The sequence below is a fragment of the Mustela nivalis genome (genome assembly GCF_964662115.1).
Source record: "Mustela nivalis genome assembly, chromosome: 20".
Classification (NCBI taxonomy): domain Eukaryota; kingdom Metazoa; phylum Chordata; class Mammalia; order Carnivora; family Mustelidae; genus Mustela; species Mustela nivalis.
The window spans coordinates 36,419,861-36,445,223 of record NC_139039.1 but is presented as its reverse complement, the minus strand read 5'-3'; positions in this window follow the sequence as shown (position 1 = coordinate 36,445,223).

Genomic DNA, 25,363 nt, shown 5'->3' with positions numbered 1-25,363 from the left:
GTTTGCAATATTACTTCATTATTTTTGAATGTTCTATCTGCTGTGATGCTACTTCTATAATTGGAATACTGATGTCTGATTTTTTTCTATTTCCCCTTGATCAGTTGTGCTAGATTTTTATTGATTTCATTAATTTTTTCACAGAATAAACCTTGAGGTGTGTTATTTTTCTCTATGCTTGGCCTTTCTATTCTTTTCTGTTTGCTTCCTATACTTTCCTTTTCTTTCGCTAATTATTTTGGCATAACATTCTAAGTGCTTGGTTTTTCTTTCTTCCTAATTTCTTAAAGTAGTAATTTAACTACTTTCAAATAACATGGTTTCCTAGAATATGAAATTTTCCAGCTATAAATTTTTTCTTCTTTTATCTACTTCCCACATTTATACTTCCATTATCTTTCAGTTCAAAATATTTATAATTTCTCTTGTCATTTCATTTTGACATACAGCTGATTTGTAAATGTGGTTTTAAGTTTCCAAGCATTTGTAATCTTTTCTACATATCTTATTTCAGTTCATTTCTAGTTTAGTTTGGTTAAAGCACATACATTATTAGGGGGAGGGAGCTTCCAGATTCAGCTTGTTCTGACTTGAAACAGTTGTTACATATCTGGGATTTCAACAAGCTTAAAATAGGGACGTGCCATGGAAATCTGCAAACACTCAAATTAGTGATTTTGTTTTTTGAGAAGCTGGTTTAATATAACAAAACTAAATACAATGTTTCAGACTCTTAAATTTTTAGATACATTTTATGCCCCAGCATGAGGTCTGTGGTGGTGATCATGTCATGTACACTTAGAAGAGGATGCAGTGTTCAATGTTACACGCATATGTTGCATGCCAAATTGGTAAAAACCATTTCCAGATCTCCCATATATTTATAACTCCTAATGACCAAATATTAAGAGTGTTAAAATTCCCAACCATGAGCATGGATTTCTCTAAGCCTTCCTTTAATTTTCTCATTGTGTCTGCTTTATTCTGCTCATACTTATTTTGAGATCTAATTAGTCTGATATTACAGGAGCCATAGCGACACTATTTGCACAAAATATTTTCAATCCTTTCCCTTCACATCTCTGTGGGTTTCTGATGTATCTACTGTGGAAATAAAACCTTGGGAACTTGATTTTCATACCTTTTTTGACTTTATAGCCTTTTAATGGGAATATTAGCTCCCTTTACAGTCAACGGGTTCCCACTAGATGTGGTTTTTGTTTTCTAGCTTTCCCGTGTGTCTTCTCCCTTTCCTCACCTCCTTTTGGATTAATTGAATTAATTTACTTTCAATTTCCATTTCATTACAGTATTTTAGCTACTCATTTTTATGAACTTTTAAAAAATTTCATCCAATATCTCATACCTTACTAGAATACACTTTAAGTTAGGCATGCTCCTACTTACGTAAAATGTAATATCCTCAAAACTCTAATATTTGACTTTCTTAATATGTCATGCTATTATTATAAATTTCACCTCCAAATATTAATAAACTCCCAATAAATTGTTATTTTCTCATATTGGTCAGCTACCTTTCAAAGGAAAAAAAACCAGAATCAAACAGGGAAAGGAGAGAGGCAAGATGGCAGAGGAGTAGCAGACTGAAATAACATCAGATCACAGGAGATCAGCTAGACAGTTATCAAACCATTCTGAACTCCTACAAAATCAACAGGAGATAGAAGAGAAGAAGAACAGCAATTCTAGGAAGAGAAAATTGACCACATTCTGGAAGGTAGGACATGCAGAGAAGTGAATCCAGAGCCACGGGAAGATAGATCACAGGGGCAGGGGATGGCTCCTGGCAAGCGGCAGAGCAGCAGAGCACAAAATCAGAACTTGTAGAAGTCGGCTCCACTGAGGCACATCACTCCAGAGGCTAATCAGGGGTGAAGCCCTCAGGGGAACAGAGTGGTCTCAGGTCCCCCGGGGCAAGATCAGGAGTATCTGAGTGTGTCAAAGCTGCCAGGTATCAGAGCGGGAAGCTGACTACAGAGACAGAGCCAAAGACTGAGCTTTCAGATCGGGGTTACCTTAAACCCTGATCCAAGGTACAGTTGGGCCACCTCTCTTTGAGCACGGACCCCACAAGTGACAGATCCAGGGAGACTCACCTTCCTGTTCTGGGAGAAGCGGCGTGGCAGGAATCTGCAGGATTTGGAGACTCCAAATGGGGCCGTGCACCAGAGATAGAAATGCTTGGTCACGGGCTGGGTGAGCTTTGAATGGGGCCAGAGACCAGAGAGTCAGGAGCGACTGCCGGCTTATCTCTGAGGGTGCACTGAGGCATGGGGCCCCCAGAGCTCTCTGCTGCTCCTGGCAGGAGGTTGTGAGACCGCCAATCTCATTCCTGTCCTCCAAAGCAGTATGGAAAGTGTTCAGAGAACAAACGCTCCAAGAGCGAACCCGAGCAGGTGACTTAGCCCGGCCCCTGGTAAGGGCAGTGCAATTCCGCCTCAGGTGGACACTCGAGAATCACGGCGACAGGCCCCTCCCACAGAAGATCAGCAAAACCATCCAGCCAAGACCAAGCTCACTGATCAAGGAGAACAGCAGAACTCCAGAGCTAGGGGAAAGCAACGCATAGAATTCATGGCTTTTCCCCCATGAACCTTTAGTCTTGCAAAGTTAGCTTTTTTCAAATTTTATTATTTTTTTCTTATTCTATATTTTTAACATTTCCTCTTTCTCTTTTAGTGTTTTTTTAATTAATTTATCTTAACAATAACTTTCTGTTAAAGGCTATTTTTAAAACTTCATTGTTATAGTCATATTTTAATCCCTGCATTGTATTTAACCTTATTTTTGTATACATATAGGGTTTTCTTTTTTCTAAAAAATTTTGGGATAAAATTTCTTCTAATAGCTCCAAATATACCTTGATCTAGCACATGGCTTTGTTCTAGTCTCCAGCCTGAGTACATTCTCTCTTTTCTTTTTTTCTCTTTTTCTAACCAAATTATCAATTTCTTTTTTAGAATGTTCTTAAATTTCCATCTTTACAGTCATAGTCCATCCCTTCATCAAGTTTACCCTTATTTTTGTGTGTGTGTGTGTATATATATAGAGAGAGATGTATAAGTTTTTTTTCTTTAAAATTTTAGGAGGTAATTTCTACTAAGAGACCAAAATATAGCCAAAATCAAGTGGGTAGCTCTATTCTATTAACAAGTCTAATATATATATATACACATATGTATACATATATACATATATATAAAAATTTTTATATACATATGTATACATATATACACATATAATTTACATATACAAATTTTGTGCATAGATACATACAAATTTTGTATTTATATATATAAATATATGTATATATATAATTTTTATTTTTTATTTTTTAAAATTTTTATTTCTTTTTTCACTTTTCTTTTCTCCATGGTTTTAGATCTCTTCTGATTTGGTTAGCACATATTTTTCTGAGGTCTTTGCCACCCTTTTAGGATTTTATTCTCTCATTCATATATTCTTATCTGTATAAAATGACAAGACATAAAAACTCACCACAAAAAAAAAAAAGGAAAACAGGCAGTACTGATGGCTAGGGACCTAATCAATATGGATATTAGTAATATGTCAGAACTAGAGTTCAGAACAATGATTCTCAAGGTGTTAGCTGGGCTTGAAAAAGGCATGGAAGATAGATGACAAACCCTTTCTAGAGAAATAAAATCCATTTCTGGAGAAATAAAAGAACTAAAATCTAACCAAGTTGAAATAAAGAAGCTATTAATGAGGTGCACTAAAAAATGGATGCTCTTGTTGCTAGGATAAATGAGGCAGAAGAGAGAATTAGTGTTATAGACTACCAAGTTGTGGAGAATAAAGAAGCTGAGCAAAAGAGAGACATCTACTGGATCATGAAGGGAGAATTCAAGACATAAGTGATTCCATAAGATGAAACAATATTAGAATAGTTGGGATTCTAGAAGAAAAAGAAAAAAGAGAGGGCAGAAGGTATATTGGAGCAAACTATATTAGAGAATTTCCCTAATATAGCAAAGCATCAAAATCCAGGAGGCACAGAGAACCTCCCTCAAAATCAATAAAAAATAGGTTCACACCCCATCATCTAATAGTAAAACTTACAAGTCTTAGTGGCAAAGGGAAAATCCTGAAAGCATATCAGGACAAGAAGTTTGTAACATACAATGGTAGAAATATTAGATTGGCAGCTAACTTATCCACAGAGACCTGGCAGGCTGGAAAGAATGGACATGATATCTTCAGAGCACTAAATGAGAAAAATATGCAACCAAGAAAACTATATTCAATTACGCTATCATTGAAAATAGAAGGAGATATTAAAAGCTTCGAGGACAAACAAAAATTAAAAGTGTTTGCAAATACCAAACCAGCCCTACAGGAAATACTGAAAGGGTCCTCTAAGCAAAGAGAGAGCCTAAAAGTAGTAGACTGGAAAGGAACAGAGAAAATATACAGTAAATGTCACCTTACAAGCAATACAATGGCACTAAATTTGTATCTCTTAATAGTTACCCTGAATGTAAATGGGCTAAATGCCCCAATCGAAAGACATAGTCATAATTGATTAAAAAAAATCAATAAGCTGTCTATAAGAAACTCCTTTTAGACCCAAAGATACCTCCAAATTTAAAGTGAGGGGGTGGAAAACAATTACCACACTAACGGGCATCAAAAGGAAGTGGTGGGGCAATCCTTATATCAGATCAATTATATTTTAAGCCCAAGACTATAATAAGAGATGAGGAAGGACACTGTATCATACTTAAAGAGTCTGTCCAACAAGAAGATCTAACAATTTTAAATATCTATGCCCCTAACATGGGAGCATCCAACTATATAAACCAATTAATAACAAAATCAAAGAAACACATTGACAATAATACAATAATAGTAGGAGACTTTAATACCCCCTCACTGAAATGGACAGATCATCCAAGCAATCAACAAGGAAATAAAGGCTTTAAATGACACACTGGACCAGATAGACATCACAGATATATTCAGAAGATTCCATCCCATAGCAACAGAATACACATTCTTCTTTAGTGCTCATGGAACATTCTCCAGAATAGATCACATCCTGGGTCAAAAATCAGGTTTCAACTGGGACCAAAAGATTGGGATCATTCCCTGCATATTTTCGAACCACAATGCTCTGAAGCTAGAACTCAACCACAAGACAAAACTTGGAATGAATTCAAATACACGGAGGCTAAAGAGCACCCAACTAAAGAATGAATGGGTCAACAGGAAAATAAAGAACTGAGAAATTCTTGGAAACAATGAAAAGGAAAACACAACTGCTCAAAATCTTTGGGAAACAGCAAAGACAGTTCTGAGAGAAAAATGTATAGTGATACAAACCTTTCTGAAGAAACAAGAAAGGTCTCAAGTACACAACCTAACCCTACACCTAAAGGAGCTCGAGAAAGAAAAGCAAATAAACCCTAAAGTCAGGAAGAAAGGAGAAATAACAAAAATCAGAGCAAAAATCAATGAAATAGAAGCCAAAAGAACAGTAGAACAATGAAACTAGGCACTGGTTCTTTGAAATAATTACTAAGATTGATAAACCCCTTGCTAGACTTATCAAAAAGAAAAGAGAAAAGACACAAATTAATAAAATCTTGAATGAAAGAGGAGACATCACATCCAACACCAAAGAAATACAAACAATTAAATGATTGCTTTATTATGAGCAACTATATGCCAGCACATTTGACAATCTGGAAGAAGTGGATGCATTCCTAAAAAGTATAAACTACCAAAACTGAACCAGAAAGAAATAGAAAACCTGAACACACCCACAATCACTAAGGAAATTAAAGCAGTCATCAAAAATCTCCCAACAAGAGCCCAGGGACAGACAGTTTCCCAGGGGAATTCTATCAAAGACTTAAAGAAGAATTAATACCTATTCTCCTGAAACTGTTCCAAAAAATAGAAATGGGAGGAAAACTTCCAAGCTCTTTGTATGAGGCCAGCATGGCCTTTATCCCAAAACCAGACAAAGGCCCCACCAAAAAGGTGAATTACAAACCAATATCCTTGATGAACGCAGATGCAAAAATGCCCACCAAAATACTAGCTGATAGGATCCAACAGTACATTAAAAGGATTATTCACCACAACCAAGTGGAATTTATTCCTGGGTTGCAAGGCTGATTCAACATCCACAGATCAATCAATGTGATACAATACAATAATAAAAGAAAGAATAAGAACCACATGATACTCTTAATAGATGCTGAAAAAGCATTTGACAAAACACAACATCCATTCTTGATCAAAACTCTTCAAAGTGTAGGGATAGGGGGTACATACCTCAATATCAACAAGCCATCTATGAAAAAAAACACCGCAAATATCATTCTCAATGGGGGAAAACTGAGAGGTTTTCCCCTAAGGTCAGGAACACGGCAGGGATTTCCACTATCACCCCTGCTATTCAACATAGTACTAGAAGTCCTAGCCTCAGCAATCAGACAACAAAAAGAAATAAAATACATCTGAATCAGCAAAGAAGTCAAACTCTCATTCTTTTCCAATGATATGATACTTTATGTGGAAAACCCAAAGACTTCACTCCAAAGCTGCTAGAACTCAAACAGGAATTCAGTAAAGTATCAGGATATACAATCAATGCACAGAAATCAGTTGCATTTCTATACACCAACAAAAAGACAGAAGAAAAAGAAATTAAGGAGTCAATCCCATTTACAATTGCACCCAAAACCATAAGATACCTAGGAATAAACCTAACCAAAGAGGCACAGAATCTATACTCAGAAAACTATAATGTACTCATGAAAGAAATTGAGTAAGACACAAAGAAATGGAAAAATATTACATGCTCATGGATTGGAAGAACAAATATTGTCAAAATGTCTATACTACCTAAAGCAATCTACACATTTAATGCAATCCGTATCAAAATACCATCAATTTTTTTCAAAGAAATAGAAAAAATAATCCTAAAATTTATATGGAATCAGAAACGACCCCACATAGCCAAAGGAATGTTGAAAAAGAAGGCCAAAGTTGGTGGCGTCACAATTCCAGACTTCAAGCTCTATTACAAAGGACAGTACGGTACTGGTACAAAAACAGACACATAGATCAATGGAACAGAAAAGAGAGCCCGGAAATAGATGCTCAACTCTATGGCCAAATAATCTTTGACAAAGAAGGAATGTCCAATGGAAAAAAGATAGTCTTTTTAACAAATGGTGTTAGGAAAATTGGACAGCCACATGCAGAAGAATGAAACTGGACCATTTCCTTACACAACAAACAAAAACAGACTCCAAATTGATGAAAGACCTCAATGTGAGACAGGAATCCATCAAGATCCTTGAGGAGAACACAGACAGCAACCTCTTTGACCTCAGCCACAGCAACTTCTTCCTAGAAACATCACTAAAGGCAAGGGAAGCAAGGGCAAAAATAAACTACTGCAACTTCATCAAAATCAAAAGCTTTTGCACAGCAAAGGAAACAGTTAACAAAACCTAAAGACATGGACAGAATGGGAGAAGATATTCGCAAATGACCTATCAGATAAAGGGCTAGTATCCAAAATCTATCAAGAACTTACCAAACTCAAGACCTAAAGAGCAAATAATCCAATCAAGAAATGGGCAGAGGACATGAACAGACATTTCTGCAAAGAAGACATCCAGATGGCCAAACAGACACATGAAAAAGTGCTCCACGACACTTGGCATCAGGGAAATACAAATCAAAAGCACAATGAGATACCACCTCACACCAGACAGAATGGCTAAAATTAACAAGTTAGGAAACAACAGATGTGAAGAGGATGCAGAGAAAGGGGAACCCTCCTACACTGTTGGTGGGAATGCAAGCTGGAGCAGCCACTCTGGAAAATAGCATGGAGGTTCCACAAAAATTTGAAAATAGAGCTACCCTATGATCCAGCAATCACACTACTGGGTACTTACCCTAAATATACAAATGTAGGGATCCGAAGGGGCATGTGCACCTGAATGTTTATAGCAGCAATATGCACAATAACCAAACTATGGAAAGAACCTAGATGTCCATCAACAGATGAATGGATAAAGATGTGGGATACACACACACACACACGCACACACACTGGAATACTATGCAGCCATCAAAAGAAATGAATTCTTGTCATTTGCAACAACATGGATGGAATTAAGAGGGTATTATGCTGAGCAAAATAAGTCAATCAGAGAAAGACAATTATGATCTCCCTGATATGAGGAATTTGAGAGGTAGAGTGGGGGGGTCTGGGAGGTAGGGAAGGAAAAAATGAAACAAGACAGATCAGGAGGGAGACAGACCATAAGAGAGTATTAATCTCACAAAACAAACTGAGGGTTGCTGGTAGGGGGGCTATAGAGAGGGTGGTTGGATTATGGACACTGGGGAGGGTATGTGCTATGGCGAGTGCTGTGAAGTGTATAAGCCTGATGATTCACAGACCTGTTCCCCTGGGGCAAATACTATGTTAATAAAAATAATTAATTAAAAAAAAAAGAAAAAAATACCCATCCATTATCATTTTCAGCACCCCTCATTTCTCCTTCAAACCTGAGCTTGCATCTGTCTTTTTATCCTGAAGAACTTTCTTTAGCAATTACTACAACATACCTATGTTTACAGTGCATCATCTGAAGTTTTCTTTCTAATGTGAATATGTATCTATTGCCCCTAACTTTTTAGGAAAATTTCATTAGATAAATGAAAAATGGTAAATTTCAAGAGTTTTTTAGTTTTGTTTTATTTTGTTCCTTTTAGCACCTTAGATGTGTCTTCTGGCATCCATGGTTCCCGATGGGAAGTCACCCACCATCTCAACCATTTTTCTTCTTTATGACATGTGTCAAGTGTCCCTGGTTGCTTTCATCTCATTATCTTTTATTTCCAACAATGTGACTATGATATGTGCAGGTCGCTTATTTTTGTATTTTGTATTTATATTGGTTTTTGTAATTATATATAAATACACATTTTATATACATAAATAAAATATAGTTATATAGTTATATTTTAAATGCATTATGGTGCAGCTTCTTCATTTTATAAGCTGACTTCTGAAATTTAATAGAAACCACCCATGATTATTCAGAGTATTTTCCTCTGACCCACTCTATTTCTTCTTCTCTTTTGCTCGGACCTCCCATTACACATGGGCTAAATAAACCTTGTGAGATTGTCCCATTGGTTTCTAAGCCTCTGGTTTTTCCTCATCACTTTGCTTCTGTGATTATTTACCTGCTTTCATGTTCAGGAATAATTTGCTCAGTGATATCCAATCTGACGTTATGTTCACTCATTATAATTTATATTTCAAATAGTACATGTGTAACTGTGAAATTTCCACTGGCTTGTTTTTACAGTTTTAATTAATCTGCTATGATTTCCAATCTCCTTTCTAATTATGGATGTCTTCCGCCTTAAGTCTTTGAACATACTCATAAAATGTACTTAAAACGAGGACAGAAACGTGCTTGGCTGCTGCTGCCATCACTGCTATTACCTTGGGATCTATTTGTTCCTTCTTTGAGAATTAAAACACTTAAATTTAATTGATAACACTTTTTAAATTGATAACATTCTCCCGCTTCTTTGTAGGATTAGTAATTTTTCAGGGTGCGCTGCTCAGCTGACAGTAGGCTCTGGAGATGTCGGCTTCTCTGCAATGTTTTCCGGGCAGCCAGGCGCATCACTGGTGAGCCCTTTGCCCCTATCTTGTTTGGTTTTACTTTTTACCGCAGTGGACCTATTTGGGATTTGATCTTAGTCCCCAACTAGGACTGCGATGCGGGGGCCAGTCACGGCCTCCAGGATCTCCTACGAATCTCAGACAGGATGAGAGCTGTCCAGGTCTGCACAGGCTCGTGTCTGTAAGAGCTCTACAGGCTTGGCTAGATCACACGTCAAATCTAGGGATTTGTACTAAGTGCTGGAGTCTCCGTCTGCACACGTAAACATAACCCTCAGCCAAAGACCAGCCGTGAGTGCCCATGCCGCACAAATCCCCGTGGCTCAGCACCTGGAACTCCTATCTGTGCCTGTTTAATGAGACCACCGTGCTGCCCGGCATCCAACAGACTATGCTACCTACCACAGGAGAGTGTGCGTGAAGTAGACGCGAGGCGGCCATGACCTTCACCCCTTGCGTTTCTCTTTCATCAAGGACCAGGTCCTGTAGCACCTGCTACTCAGTGTGTGCAAGCCACTTCATATGTTTGCTCCAGCTTTAGGGTCATACTGGTGGGAGAGCCCTTCTCATCCCAGACAACCTGCCACGGCCAGGAAGGAAAGTCCCTCAATAGGCTTCTTTTATTGTGAATGTTTTGCACTCAAACTACCAGATTTCTTTAACTTAAGTAGGAAGTGCAAATTAACACACACAGGCTTTTTGCTTTATAGACAAAAAAAATCTAAACTTATGTGATATTATGCTGCTGGCGGGTCTGCAAAACTACCCGTTATTTCTAAATAGGAAATACACATTTTTTTCATTAGTGATGGAATTATCACCCCTGAATAAATGTTTTATCTTTAATTGCAACTTAAAAATATTTTATTTTATAGAGAGTACATGCATGTTCACACATGCACAAGCCGGGGTGAGGGGAGAGGGAGAAGCAGAGCCCACACTGAGCAGGGGACCTGATGAGCTCAATGCCAGGACCCTGAGATCATGGCCTGAGCTGAAGGCAGACACTTAACTGACGGACCCACCCAGGTGCCCCTTTAACTATAACTTTTCTGGCATGATCCATAACAAATTCAGTTTTTCCCACTTACACTCTGTTGTAAAATCTAACAGATGCTTATTGAATCAATAATCACATTACTATTGAAGTGAAGACATTCTGTAGGTAGAGTTATGGAGAAGGCCCAACAATTTCTGTTGTATTTTTAGGCACAGGTACCATAGCTTTCCCTAGGGGCATTATATACAAAATAATACCCGCAAACATATCTACAAAAAATCAGAATTAGTGGGCTCCTGGGTGGCTCAGTGGGTTAAAGCCTCTGCCTTCCACTTAGGTCATGATCCTGGGGTCCTGGGATCAAGCCCCACGTCAGGCTCTCTGCTCAGCGGGGAGCCTGCTTCTCCCTTACTCTCTCTGCCTGCCTCTCTGCCTACTTGTGATCTCTGTCTGTCAAATAAATAAATGAAATCTTTAAAAAAATTTTAAAAATCAGAATTAGTATAATTAAATATTAATATAGTCTCAATCCATTATTGTTTTCTATTAGTTTCCTAGAGCTGCGATGACATAGTTACATAAACCAAGTGGCTTAAAACAACATAAATTCACTCTCTCAAAGTCCAAAGGCTTTTGGAGCCTGGAGGCTCAAAGCCCAAAATCAAGGTGTTGTTAGGCTCAGACCACACCCAGAGGCTCTAGGAAGAATCTTGTCTTGAGCCTTTGGACCCTTCTGGTGGTGGCTGACATCCCTTGGTCTTCCTTGGCTTGTGCAAAGAGCATTCCAATCTCTCTCCTGTCACATTGCCTTTGTCCTTGGGTTTTGTCTCTGTGTCTCTGCATACAGGGACACTAGACATTGGACATACAGCCCACCCTAATCCAATATGTATGCCTCGTCCTGTGCCATGTCCTAGCACATTGTCAAAAACTTCTTGCACAAGATTAAATAGTAATGGTATGTTTTCATTGTCTTTTGATTGTTATAGAAATATCTCTAATTGTTTCATTCTTAAGTACGAATTTGCTAGTCTAAGGCAAACTTTTTCACATGTGCAGAAAGTCTATTTCTATAAATGACAGTAGACATTGTGCTGACCACTCAACTTCCCACCCACCATCTCTTCCTGGTTTTAAGGAATGCAATTTTGCCCATCACACTGGGAGGCACAGCCCCACCTCCTGTCATGAGAGATAAAACAGAGATGCCTCCTCACTCTCTGCCCAGGAGCATAAACCCATGACAAAAAACTAGTTGACCAGATGTTCTTACTCTTGATACCAAATCTTTTTTTTTTTTTTAAGATTTTATGTATTTATTTGACAGAGAGAAATAAGTAGATGGAGAGGCAGGCAGAGAGAGAGAGAGAGGGAAGCAGGCTTCCTGCTGAGCAGAGAGCCCGATCGATGTGGGACTTGATCCCAGGACTCTGAGATCATGACCTGAGCCGAAAGCAGCGGCTTAACCCACTGAGCCACCCAGGCGCCCCTTGATACCAAATCTTAAGGTGAGTCCTACAAAGCTGACGGGCAGTAAGTTGTTGCTCATGGGGTGATGGTTGAGCAGCAGTGACCCATTTGTGCGAGAAGACTTCAGAGTCTGAACATGATACTGGAGCATATGTCTGGCTATCAGTCAAGGCAATGGAGACTCATATCCCAAAGAGATCCCACAGTAGGACAGCTCAGAGGAAATCATCCCTAGTTCCACTGAGAGACTAGAGGGAAAACTTCACAGAGGCAGAGTATTGAAGAAAGAGAAGAATTTTGATAAAGAAAAAAAAAATTCAGGCTATTTCTTTAACAGATCTTCAATTTTTTTTTCTGTTGAGAAAAACTGCTAAGATATTAATATTATCCCAGTAAGCCACCTATGAAATTTGATGATTTAAGTATATCAACTTTTGATAATGAGTACCATAAATGTTGTCCTTTTTCTTAATTCATTAATTGAGGATTTTGTATTATGCTCTGCCTGTTATTCAGAGAGAAAATATAGAAAATCAAGAACACAGAATTCTTCAGATAATCACTGTCTATTAACTTGAGTATCTTCAATGACACATTAAGCATGATCCATTAGTTCAGACCTAGGACTCCAGGAATGTCTCACCAGAGTGGCATCTTCAAAAGCATGAATATCTTAATCATTCCTATATCTCCTCCTCTGGAATTATCATCTTGCCTTTCCCAAAGTAAGTACTAATAAGCAAATTAAGGACAGGTGGGTTTATGAAACCCCATGCCTATCACTGGGAAGAATAAGGACACAAAGTCCAAAACATCAGTGATGTTCTGTTCCTAACTGAAGCTACGGGCAAAGTGCCAGGTAGAAGGGCTGCTCTCGCATTTCCATCAGTTTCCTCTCCTTTAGGTGTTAGAGGCTTGTTGTTCTCAGCAACTGCCAAGTCACAGCATCTGTTTATTTTGTATTGGGGTAGTGATCCCAATTTAAAATGTAATGTTTTCCTGCTGGTTATGCATTGCCATAAGCCATCCATCCAAAAAAATTCATCAAAATCACTATTATTTATCACTTATTGTCAAGTACAGCATCACTCACTGCACAGAAGATCTATTCCAGATGAATAATTCAAACTATATAACCCACATTTTGCATAGCTTATAACTGACTAAGGTTTGATTTGTTCTTGTGCAGATTACAGTGCAGGCACATTTGCCTTAGGAATTTTGTAAAACCAAGGAGGTTTACAAAATCCCATTGTGTAGGACAAAAAGCCTATTCGGATAATGAATAAAAATTAAGGCTTATAGTTTGTCCAAGGACAGAAAATAAGAAACAGGGAGATAAAGGCTACTCCAGCACCACATGACCAGACACTCTGATCCAAACACGTACAGACACCATGCTACACTGTGTCACTCTGCACCCCAATGTGGCAGAGAACTGGAAGATATGGGGCAGCAGATGATTCATCAGAGGAGCCAAAGCAGCACCAGAAGACGACCATGAAGGAAAGAGAAGATAAAAAAGGAAGCCCAATGACAGCATTAATGAGAAAATGGTACCAAGTCTTCTTAGGAAAGTCTTCATGTCCTTTTGAACTGACAAGGGCATCAAGATCTTGGGCCTACAGTCCAGGAACCATCCAGATGTAATGTTTAGGAGAAAGTGGGGAGGTCGTCAGTACATCATGACATGGGGTAGCTCAGTAAGTGTGAAAGGTCCTCATTCTCAAGATTATATTCATGTGCTATTTCTTATACTGTGAGTCTACCCTCTATTGAATAGGGCAACAATCTCTAGTTTATCTTAATTGTCACAAAACAGCTGACAATCTAACAAAAATTCGGTAAATCACAGTCAACTTCCAATTAACTACATATCTTAACATTACCAATGAGCCATCCTTGTGGACGTCTCCCAGGTAACTGTTGTTGGCTGCATATTCTGGCTGATGCCTCCACCTGCCACCCATGGTGACTATTTACCTCTTACGCACCTAGCACTGATCCATCCTTCAAAGATGGCATTCCTCTTAGAAGGTGCATCGCATCTCCTTCAACCCAACCTGGTGGTTTCAGGAAAGGCCATCACGGTCACACAGGGTCCCCATGTCTTGACCATGGTAAATAGGAATGGGAGTGAGCCCCTAATCCACACAGGGCCCCTCAGGGGAACTCTCCTGACAGGAACTGGATAAGAAGTCAGCTGTCCTCTCGAAGTGAAGATGGAATGAGAGTTTGGGGAGCTTCTAGAATGCTTGCTACCATCTGGGCCAGGAAGCTGCTTTGCTGCGGGCCAAGAATGACGTTGACATACGAAGGGAAGGAGGGGTGAGAAATGGTGGCACAAGTCAAGTTCCTGGCAGCAGCTCCACCAGACAAGTATGATAGTCAAGTTCCCGGCAGCAGCTCCACCGGACATCCACCTGTACACTTGTATCTTTATCTTCCAATGTTTTCTTGCTCCATATCTTTTTTTCCCAGACGATGATGAGTCAATAAAGTCTTCCTTTATCTATATTTCTGTCTTTTATAACCAATAGTCCTGCCTAATTGATCTCATTTCCAATATCCCTTGCCTTAACCAACACTTTTAAATCAAGCCCACATTATTTTTCTTCAGCAACAGCAACAGACCTCTAACCTCCCTGCCAATGCAAACTTATTCCAAACCATAATCTATAATATAGCTAGAAAAAATTTTCAAAATGCACACCCTATCCTGTTGCACCTTGCACAGTATTTTTTAGTGAGTTCTAGGTGAGATGTCATCATCTTGAGTGCCTATCATCAAACTATCTTTTTAGGACAAATCTCCTAACACTCAGGACTTCCAGAGACAAAAGGCACAGCCTAGGGCTACAGGGAGAAGTGTCCGCCACTTTCCTCCCCAAACTCCCTGGAATCCAGCACAGTGTTTAGCTGATTGACTACCCCACCCAGAAACATCAAATACGTGACTCAGAGAGGGTGATTTCTTGCACTCCATCTGAATCAATGTACAGCAGTATTGTGCAAAATGGCTGTAACAGTGATTCAAGTGGGGGAATTCTAACCAGCGCATTCCTGTGGCTTGACTTTGGCTATGGTTTTCCCATCTTGCCCCTCCGGTCCCTGAACTTGTTCTGTGCCTGGTTCTCTGGCATTTCCCATCAATTATACAAGCTATTTGAGCAAATTAAGCACTTTATCCATAAGTATTGACATGTCCTCTAGTCAGTGAATGGGTAAGCAAACTGTGGTCCAAGCCAGACAACGGAATATGTTTCACCCATAAGAAGAAATGAGCTATGAAGGCAAGCAAGGACTTGGGGGCAACTTTAAAAGCATATGACTAAGGGAACAAAGCCAACTGGAAAAGGCTAGATACTGCAAGATTCCAACTACATGGCATTCTGGAAAAGGCAACACTATGGAGACACTAAAAGCAACAGCCACTGGTTGAAGGTACGGAGGAAGGATGAACATGTGAAGCCCAGGGAAGTTTTTAGGGCAGTGACACTACTTTGCGCTGTCACCATAATGATAAATACATGTCATCATCCACTAGTTGAAACCTACAGAATGTCTAACATCAAGAGTGATGCCTAATGTGCTCATAAGGCAAACTCTGGGCTTTGGGTAATGATGTGACAAAGTAGGTTCATCGATTCTAAGGAACGCAGCATTCTGGTAGGGATGTTGACAGTGGGAGACTCTGCATATGAGGGGCAACATGGCAACTTTGGACTTCTCAGTTTTTGCCAAAAACTGCTCCTTTTTAAAAAAAAATGACTGGCTTCTCAATTCTGCCATAAAATACAATGTTAAACTTCTTATAGATGAAGACAACTTTCTGAGGTTCCCCTTCCTAAAGTTAAGACTGGACATGATTTTGATGAACCCTCTTCAAAGCCCTCTGGCCAGACTTCACTCCACTGAACTGACCTATTATTCCCAGTATTTAACTCATCTCAAATTGTAAAACCATCTTACCTCTGTCTCACCTCCTATCCTGGTACTTTTCCATACTTTCTGAATCACTAGAAATAAACTGTTTAAGTATCTTCATATGACTTTTGGGTCAGATAAAGTTAAAAGAATCTTTTTATTTCAAAGTACGACATTCACTTATCTATTTTTATGACTCGGGAACCTTTTTTCCTCTAAAACTCCCCTAAGAAATCAAGAAAATTCACTCTTGTTTCCTTATTCCCTATCAGTAGTAATGAACAGTGAGAATGTTTTCCACCTTCTACCACTTTGAAGCATTTTCCCGTTTAAATTGAAAAAGCTTTCTGATACTATCTGTAAAACAGAAGTAAATAAGATTTTATAATATGCTAAATAAAATAGCCAATATGTAGAAAAAAAATCACAATTCTTTAGTATTAGAAAGAAAATGATCATGACATTAAGAAACTTTTTATCTAGGGGCGCCTGGGTGGCTCAGTGGGTTAGGCCATTGCCTTCAGCACGGGTCATGATCTCAGGGTCCTGGGATCGAGTCCCGCATCGGGCTCTCTGCTCAGCAGGGAGCCTGCTTCCCTCTTTCTCTCTCTCTCTCTCTGCCTGCCTCTCTGTCCGCTTGTGATTTCTCTCTGTCAAATAAAAAATAAATAAAATCTTTTAAAAAAAAAAGAAATTTTTTATCTATTGAGACATATGAATAAAATATCATATCAGAAGGATACTGTGATATAGAAATATTACTAAGAATCTAGACAGGAGGCAATTTAGGAAGGTCATCTAAATATACGCAATTTGGTGGACCAAGTCTTTATATACATTTTTAGCAGACGACCTCAACCCTAGGTAGAAAGCCCTCTTTTCTGCTTTCCTTTCATTTTGGATGGTCTTTGCTTCCTTGAAATGCCTACATCTCACTCACTAGTTCTCCCTACTGGATCCTTGATGGTGCTCTTCTCACAAGCCAGCCAGGACCTTCACCGAGGGACTTGGTCTTGGTACGCTCCCCCCAAAGATTTCACCACATATTCACAGACCCGGACAGAAAGGCAGGCAGACATCCCAATCCTTAGCAGGGAGGAATATTTGTCCTTTCCCAGCTATTGTAACGTTAACACAAAGTTCTGCCTCCCAGAGTCCCGAGTGGTGCCCTTGTCCCCAGGCTTGCTGATAAATTCCGCTCCTTGAAAATTTTCTCATCTAGTTCTCTCCCTGGTTTCCAAACAGTCACATTTGGAGGAGTTGTTTCAATAAGAGCTCTTATATTTACCTCAAGGAAATCCTTTTTCATGAAAGGAAACTGAAACCAGTTTCTTAACGTTTTCTGTGTAAGCCCTAAAAGGCTCCTGAAAACCTAAAACAGAACCTACAACTACTTTCTTCGCTTACAGAAAATTTCTTCAAATTCTATTAGATCTCATTTTTACCTTGAAGCCTTTCCCAAATACTTAAGAATTTATATTTCTTTCAACATACCATTTATTATCTGAACACTTCATTGGTTTTAATCACAGGCTAAATTGTATTATGTGGCCATTTTTATAAGAATGTGTACTCCTTGTTACTTCCTAGGGTAGTTATCTGTAGAACTATATCCAGTATCTAACCAAGTAATAAATGTCAGTAAGTATCAGCTAGTGGATCATTCCTTCTACTAAATGCCATATGGAAGAAGACAGATTTTTCAATTGTGCAGAGACACTGTACATTTAAAACACATCTGTATGTAAAACATATAGCAGATAAAACATTGCTCATAAATATGAGGGCAGATTTTCTCAGAAGAAAACTGTCATAGGAAGCTAGCAACAATCACCAGCTCAGTTACAAACCCAAGACACACATGAAATTATAAAGTCAGCCTTTCCAGGACAATTTAATATCTTGGTATCTTAGTGTTTTCACATGGCCAGAACCTTCTGACACATGTATTAATCACCAGAGTTCATCTCTACTCGAATGCAACCACATTTCTCGTTCTGCTAAGAAAATGCCAGTGTGGACTTTTGTACGGTTGAGTAGTAACAAGGGTGATTCCTTCCTACTGAACATCAGAAAAATGAAAATTACAGTAGCTCCAAGTCGAGAAGAAACAGAATGTTTGAACAAGTCTATATCCACTGCCAAAATTGAAGCAGTAATTATATTCAACTTCCCACACAATCTCTGATGGCTTTGTAGATTAATTCAATGAAACATTGTAAGAAACAGATAGCTCCAAACTTACACAGAATTAAAAGAATTACCCCCACCCTTCTAATAAGGGAGTGTGGATACTGCTTAGAAATATTGAGAATCATTTTTAAAATACACTGAGAGATTTTTGTGATTGGTTTTGTAAATAAGTAACAGATGTTTAAAACCAAAGTATACCCATTTTTTCCATTGAGAAGACAATTTGATTTGTGTTAACTGTCTCCCATTTTTTTAAATTAATTAATTTATTTATTTTTAAAATTTCTTTTCAGTGTACCAGAATTCATTGTTTATGCACCACACCCAATGCTCCATGCACTACATGCCCTCCTTAATACCTACCACCAGGCTCACCCAGCCACCCACTCCCTTCTCCTCTCCATCTGCCCACGACCTCCGTATTACTCCTTATGCTCCTCAAACACATGAAACCATACGATCATAGACTCTCTCTGCTTGACTCATTTCACTCCCATTTCCTGATCTCACCTGAGATGAAGTGTACAACAATGTGTCTTATGGTTATTGTGTATTTATTTCTACTTGTATAAATTGTAGATTTTGCTTTCTATATATTTTTTTAAAGATTTTATTTATTTACTTATTTTAGAGACAGATAGACAGGTGGGCAGTATAGCAGGGGCAGGAGCATTGGGAAAGGGACAGACTCCACGCTGATTGAAGCCTGATGCAGGGCTCTATCCCATGACCCTGAGATCATGACCTGAGCAAAAATCAAGAGTCCCAGACTTAACCCATTGAGCTAAAGGTGCTCTGCTTTTTGAAGATTTTATACTATGAGAGCTCATGCTTAGGCACCACAGATATTATATTTAGATTGTTAATTGTGTTCTTTAACATGGTAGTCACTTCCTTTGCTTTAAATAGTGGTCTTCAGCCTAAATATGACATTGTCTGGTTATAAGATAATGATTTCTACTAGGCTCCTGTATGACCTCGCCCGCCAGCTTCTACCCTACCTCATGCTATTTATTTACTTGCATTTGCCTGGTTCATGTTCCAAACACACTGTTCTCATTATTTTTTAAGTTTCTCAAGGACAAAGTATCTCATAGGACATCACGAACAGGGTTTCTGATCTCCCTTCATTTGCATTTATGTGTTGGTATTACAAGTGTTACATGATTTTAAGCTTTGTGTTTTATAGACTTAAAAAACAGTCATGCAGACTGTTTCATTGGTGTCTTACGTTTATAGGTCTATGTCTGTTTGCACATGGATAGATACGTAGATCTACCTACAAGTTTTTGTTATATGAATAAGAATCTGATTCTACAAGGAAGTCTCCTTTCTGTGTATCTGGTGATATCTGCTTTCCCGATCTTTTCCTGATAATGCCTATATTACTTTTATTTCTTATTTTTTTCTATTTCTTTTCTGATCTCTGCCAGTTAAAGTTTTATTTCTTCCCATGATTTTGCCATCTCTTCCTTGAAATCCTATATCCTCGTGTACTTACCTCACACATGCAGAAATTTAATTTATTAACATTTTTGAAAGTCTCTTGGGACATACTTAGGCACACTTCATGATTTCTCATTAATTTTTTGTGGGGCTGTAAGAGCTCTTTCTTGGTCATTTTATAGTTTCCCACACAACAACCAATATCTCACTGGCATATCAACTTGAAGGAATTTTTCATGTGTACATCAGGAAACATCTACAAGACCATGCATGCCATCACACATGCACCATAAAAACAAGAGTGTCAATACCAGGAGCCTGGTGGTAGAAGAATAGGAATGAAAGCACTTTAGAAAGAAAGACTCCTACCCTCATGGAGAATTACTGAGGCCAGGTCTGTGACCTAGGAGACTAGAGAACTTACGGCTGCAAAAGCTGAAGATATTCGAGAATGTGTAGAGCAAGCACAGGTAGCAGTCCACAAATTTTAAGCCACAATTTTAAGCGACCTGGAACAGGAGGTCATCCTCGGAGATGTGGCAAACTGGAATAAGGAAATGCTAGTCAACAGGACCCTTCTGACACAAAAGAGAAAATAAAAATGGAACAAATTAGAATCCAAAATCTTTACCCACACCTGATTTATGAGTATATAAAACTAAACAAAAATTTTAAATAGCAAGACAAATAAACAAACACATAAAAAACCCCAGGCTTCCATATAAAGCTATTAAAAGAAGTCACTAGCAAAGGCTAATGCTGATTAAAAAGCAAAACAAAACAAAAAACTTCCCAAAAATGTCAAACAGAAAATGAAGGGACATATTTACAAACTACCCTACCCATAATCAGTTATCCTTAAACAACTATTTGTAGACATGAAGCACTTTCAATCAGAAATTTAAAACGTTATACGGAAATGAACCAACACAGCAAGATATGAACTAAGACTCATCTGAACTCAGGAAAAAAAAAAAAACTTCAGGAAAAAAAATGGCATCTTTAAATAAAGATTAAGTTAGAAAGTCCCTGAAGGAAAAGAAATACAAGCAGACAATAAAAGAAACAGGACATAGAGAAACATACTTGAAGTTTCAAAGAGGAAGTTGATATAAAAGGAAGATATGACAAAATTGTAATTAGAGCCCTCTAAGAGTGAAAAACCAAAATAATATAGCAGACTATTTACATATCAAAACATTTCAAAAAGTGAAACCTGGGTTTCCCGCCATCAGGATACAATATATTTAATGAAAAATTTTAAGTATGTTTTCTTTTTAAATTTAATTATTTTTTTAATTGACTCCTGGGTGTTATAAACAACTAATGAATCATTGAACCCTACAGGGTCTTCATTTGGTAGGATCCACCAGGTGTCTAGGAAAGGTACTTTGAATGGTCAATATATAACCTAATATATAACCAAGATATAACCTAAATATATCTTTTTGACTTTAAAGTCAGGAAGTATTTTCCAGGCAAAATGCCTGGGTCACTCACAAAGGAAATAAGGAAGGAAGATAAGTTGCCATCACAGTTACTTAAAGCAACATAGAAAGGAAGACACAAGTAATGCAACATTCTAAATATACTTAATAAAAGAAAGAGCCAACTATTCTATTTAGTCGAGTAATCTTTCAAGTCTGAATCTATGGAAAAGGTTTTTAAAATGTGAGAACACAAGGAATACTGCAGACAAGACCCCTTCTGAGGGAAAATACTAGAGAATGAGCTTCATTTAATTGGGACACATACTAAGAGACCCTCAGCAAAGACCAGTGCTGAGCACTGAATAATTTTAAAATAGATCTCAAAGTAACTCAATGGTGGGATAAGACGAGAGGCATGAGGTGACAAAATCAAAATAAGGAGCTAAATAACAAAGAGGAAATGGGAGGAAAACTGTATTAGGCTCATGATTATCATATAAGTAATGATTACATCTTGTGCATAGGAGATATCTGAGTTGGGAAAAATGCACTCAGATCATTATATAAAGTGTTACAAAGATAACCCTCACACAAAAGTGCAATAAGTAATACAAATAAATATTAAAAAAGCAGACTTTAGAGAGAAAGAAACACAATAAATATAGTAAGTGTATTTAGTAAATAACAAAGATATAAAATTTATAAATGTAAAATGAACCTAACTTCACTATTAAAAAATACTTTTAGGGTAGTTTGCATAGAAAAATCTAACTCTGCACTGCAGAGAAGAGACACATGTAAAAACAAAGTGAACCAGAGAAAACAAAATCAAGGGATGGGCATAGATACCACAGAACAAATGCAAAGATTACAAAACTGCGGTTGCAAAAGACAAGGTAGAATTCAGGCTACAAAGTTTAAATGAGTGGGGGAAAAACAAGATACCTTATTTTACAAGTCCCAGTGCACAGCAGAGATAAAATACTAATAAGAATCTATGTACCAAATAACACAGAAACCACCACAAGCGAGTACAAAAGAAAGGATATGCATGAAGGAACAGAAGGAAAAACCTACTGGAAGTGGACAGACATACAGTTCTCTGTCCCAGACCCAACAGAAGGACTCAAGTCAGTAAGAACACGGGAGGCATGCGCCATCCAACCATGGAGCAGATTTCACGGGTAAACACCTTACTTTATCCTCAGCTCACAGAGAACATACCCTCTCAAATACACATGGAACATCTACTCCCCACCCACCCACCCCCCCAAAAAAACACCACCATCTATTAGAACAAAAGAAAGCTTCAATATCTCCCACAAAGTTGAAGAGTAAATGAAATTTCTACGCTGTCAGGCCCTTAGGTATGGCACATGGTGCCAGAGAACAACGCTCACAGGGGAGGAGCCACAGAGACCTCACGACCACGTGTAGCAGGGAACACAGTCCTGGGGGGGCTTGGGGACAGTCACAGAAAATGATGTCCTTCAGCCTTCCAGGTAAACACAACCTTCTATGACATCTTGTCCATATTTTGTGCACTATTTACAGTGTTTTCTGAAGCTTTACCATTACTCCAAATTCCTAGGACCAACTTTCCCACCCTCCTTAGTGGGCTGAGGGCCAACCTGGAATCTGAACTTCTTCCCATGATATTGACACACTGTCCTTGAAATTCCCAGGTCTGGTAAGATTGCAGAGTCTTTAGTGCCCTGTATCATGTCCACCACCCACGTAATTCAGGGTCTCAGATATTGTTATTTCTGCTAACCTTGGAACTCAGCTTCCCAATGCCAATATAACATGGTCTCCTTTATGTTTTTCTTCATAATTCACATTATGTGCATATATTTCATTATTCCTTGAGAGAATCCCTTTCAGTAAGACACAAAGTACTTAAAAGTTTTGCTTGTCATATAACCACTCTGCTGATTTTTCTGATTTTGTACCGAGTCAGGACCTGCATAAACAAGAATGCCTTCAGGAGTTCAATGATGGGTCACTGAAGAAGAGACAGTACCCTGTTGCGGTTTTGTTGAAAGGCCGTGGCCGAAGTAAATCTTCAAAGGTTTTTACATTTCCCCCGTAATGGCAGGAGGAAATTAGAAAGGTAGGTTCCCATTTGAAATTATTCTTGGGCTGAAATATTTCAAAAACTATACTGGGACTTTGTTCATTTGGCTCAATTATTTCAACCCAGTTCTCACCAGAGCAATTCTTTTCCCTTTTGAAGTCCCACTGGACCTACTCTGTCCCTTTCTCTATTTCTAGCCAAACACACAAACATTCTGAGTCACTCCCTTATATTTTTTAAAAATTTTTTCTTACTGAGTATTCAGTATTATTAGTCAAGCCTTAAATGGCTGTTTTCCATTCCCTAAGGTGGCTCTTTCCAATTTTGGCCCATGTCTTCCAGAAGCCAGTTTCTCCTCACTCCCAACCAGCTCTCATCATTCCCTGGCCTCGGATCTTATCAAGAACACAGAAGCTGCATGGATGCTTGTTCTCTCCAGCCTTCCAGGCCTCTCTGCACCATTACAGCAGAGTACCCCTCTCTGTGCTCTTTTCCCACCCTTCGAAGTTTCTAGAACCTCGTTCTATACAGTTAGGTAGTTAGAAAAGATATTCTGCTCTATAACCAGCACTGAATTGGTGCTGGGAATACAAAACGAGCAATATATTCTTATCCCCCCTGCTTACCAGAAGACCTGACAGTTTAATGGAGACAGACGAGAACACAATTTTACATTACAATGAACTTCACGCTCTGAAGGAGAACTGGATACTATGCTTCTCTTGAAACTTCAGCGGTGGCCTTGTCCAGAAAGGGATGTCAAAGGAGGAGGTACTGGAGAGGAGTCTGAGAGACTCAAAAGCGAGGGGTTGCGGTGAGGCTCCTGGGATATAGTTCACAGGGCAAAGGGGAACCTGGAGGTGAATCCACACACTTCTGCTCCCTTCTGCTCCTGTTTCCTGACTGCTGGGTGGCCTCTCACGGCAGCTCGCCTAGAAGTTTGGTTGTTGAGGACACTCTAATGTCTCACCCAGTGTCCTTTTGGACTCTCCCTCTCCAGCTGCTGGCAGTGGCAGCTGAGTTTCTCTGGGCTTTCCTGAGGCTCAAGAGAGCTCCCTGTAAGAGAGAGGGGGACCTTCCTGCTTCTGTCACAGAGGGGCCCCGCTTCTCTCACCCAAACCTGCCCCCTTCTTTCTGCACGTGTGTGACACAGTATGCTCCCCCACTGCCTCAGAGCAGACTAGCTGGGAGCCTAACTGTAGGGGTTTGCACAATTCTGGGAAGGAAGAGATCTATGAAGGTTGGTGTGGTAGACAAACTAGGTCTTAAAGCAAGAGAAGCAGGAGAAAGTAGCCACAAGTAGAGAAGAAAAAATGTTGGATGCTTATCTCTACATGTATTTATTTATCCAACTATTTTACAATAAAATGAATTTTTCCCTAAAGAAATCACTTTAATTTTGGGATACTGACACTGGAGGCTTCTTGAGCACAGACCTCTCTGTGGTTATGTTGGACTTGAACTCTGTCTACAGAGTTCCTCAGAAAGGCTTCCTTCCCTCATCTTTCCAAGTTTCTGAGCCTGCTCAGCCTTGTAGACCAAAAATCCTGAAAGATGTCTGAAACAGCCCCAGAACTCCAGGGATTGGAATTTTAAAAATCCTGATCGAGTGTCTGGAAACTGACTTGCTGATGTACTCTAAGTATCTGTTAACTTCCAGGGTTGAGAGGTTTAACAAGATTGGAGCCAACAGAATTGGTAGGTCAATTCAGTATAATTCAGAGTAGGTTCACTTTTGATTTTAGGGAACTTTTAAAGCCATGCTTTTGAGATGGCACCAGGAATTGTGAGCTCTTCTAATTATAAAGGAATGAGGGTCTTTGGGTCTGTGCTTCCCAGTGTTCCTTCAAAGTCTTAAGATGAGAAGTCTGCTCCTGCTGAACCTCACATGTTAGAAGGACTGTCATTTCCATAGAGCCTGGGATGACAGGCTGACAGTCCACAGCTGGGAAGCAGCACACGGATGTGGTCCAAGCGGCAGGTAGCAGAAACTGCTGGCCAGACTGAGCCATCTCTACACATGAATGGTGCTTTGGATTTTATATATGAAGGCTGCTATAGCTCCTAGAATTTCCAAATACCATGATTCTAGTTTCAGA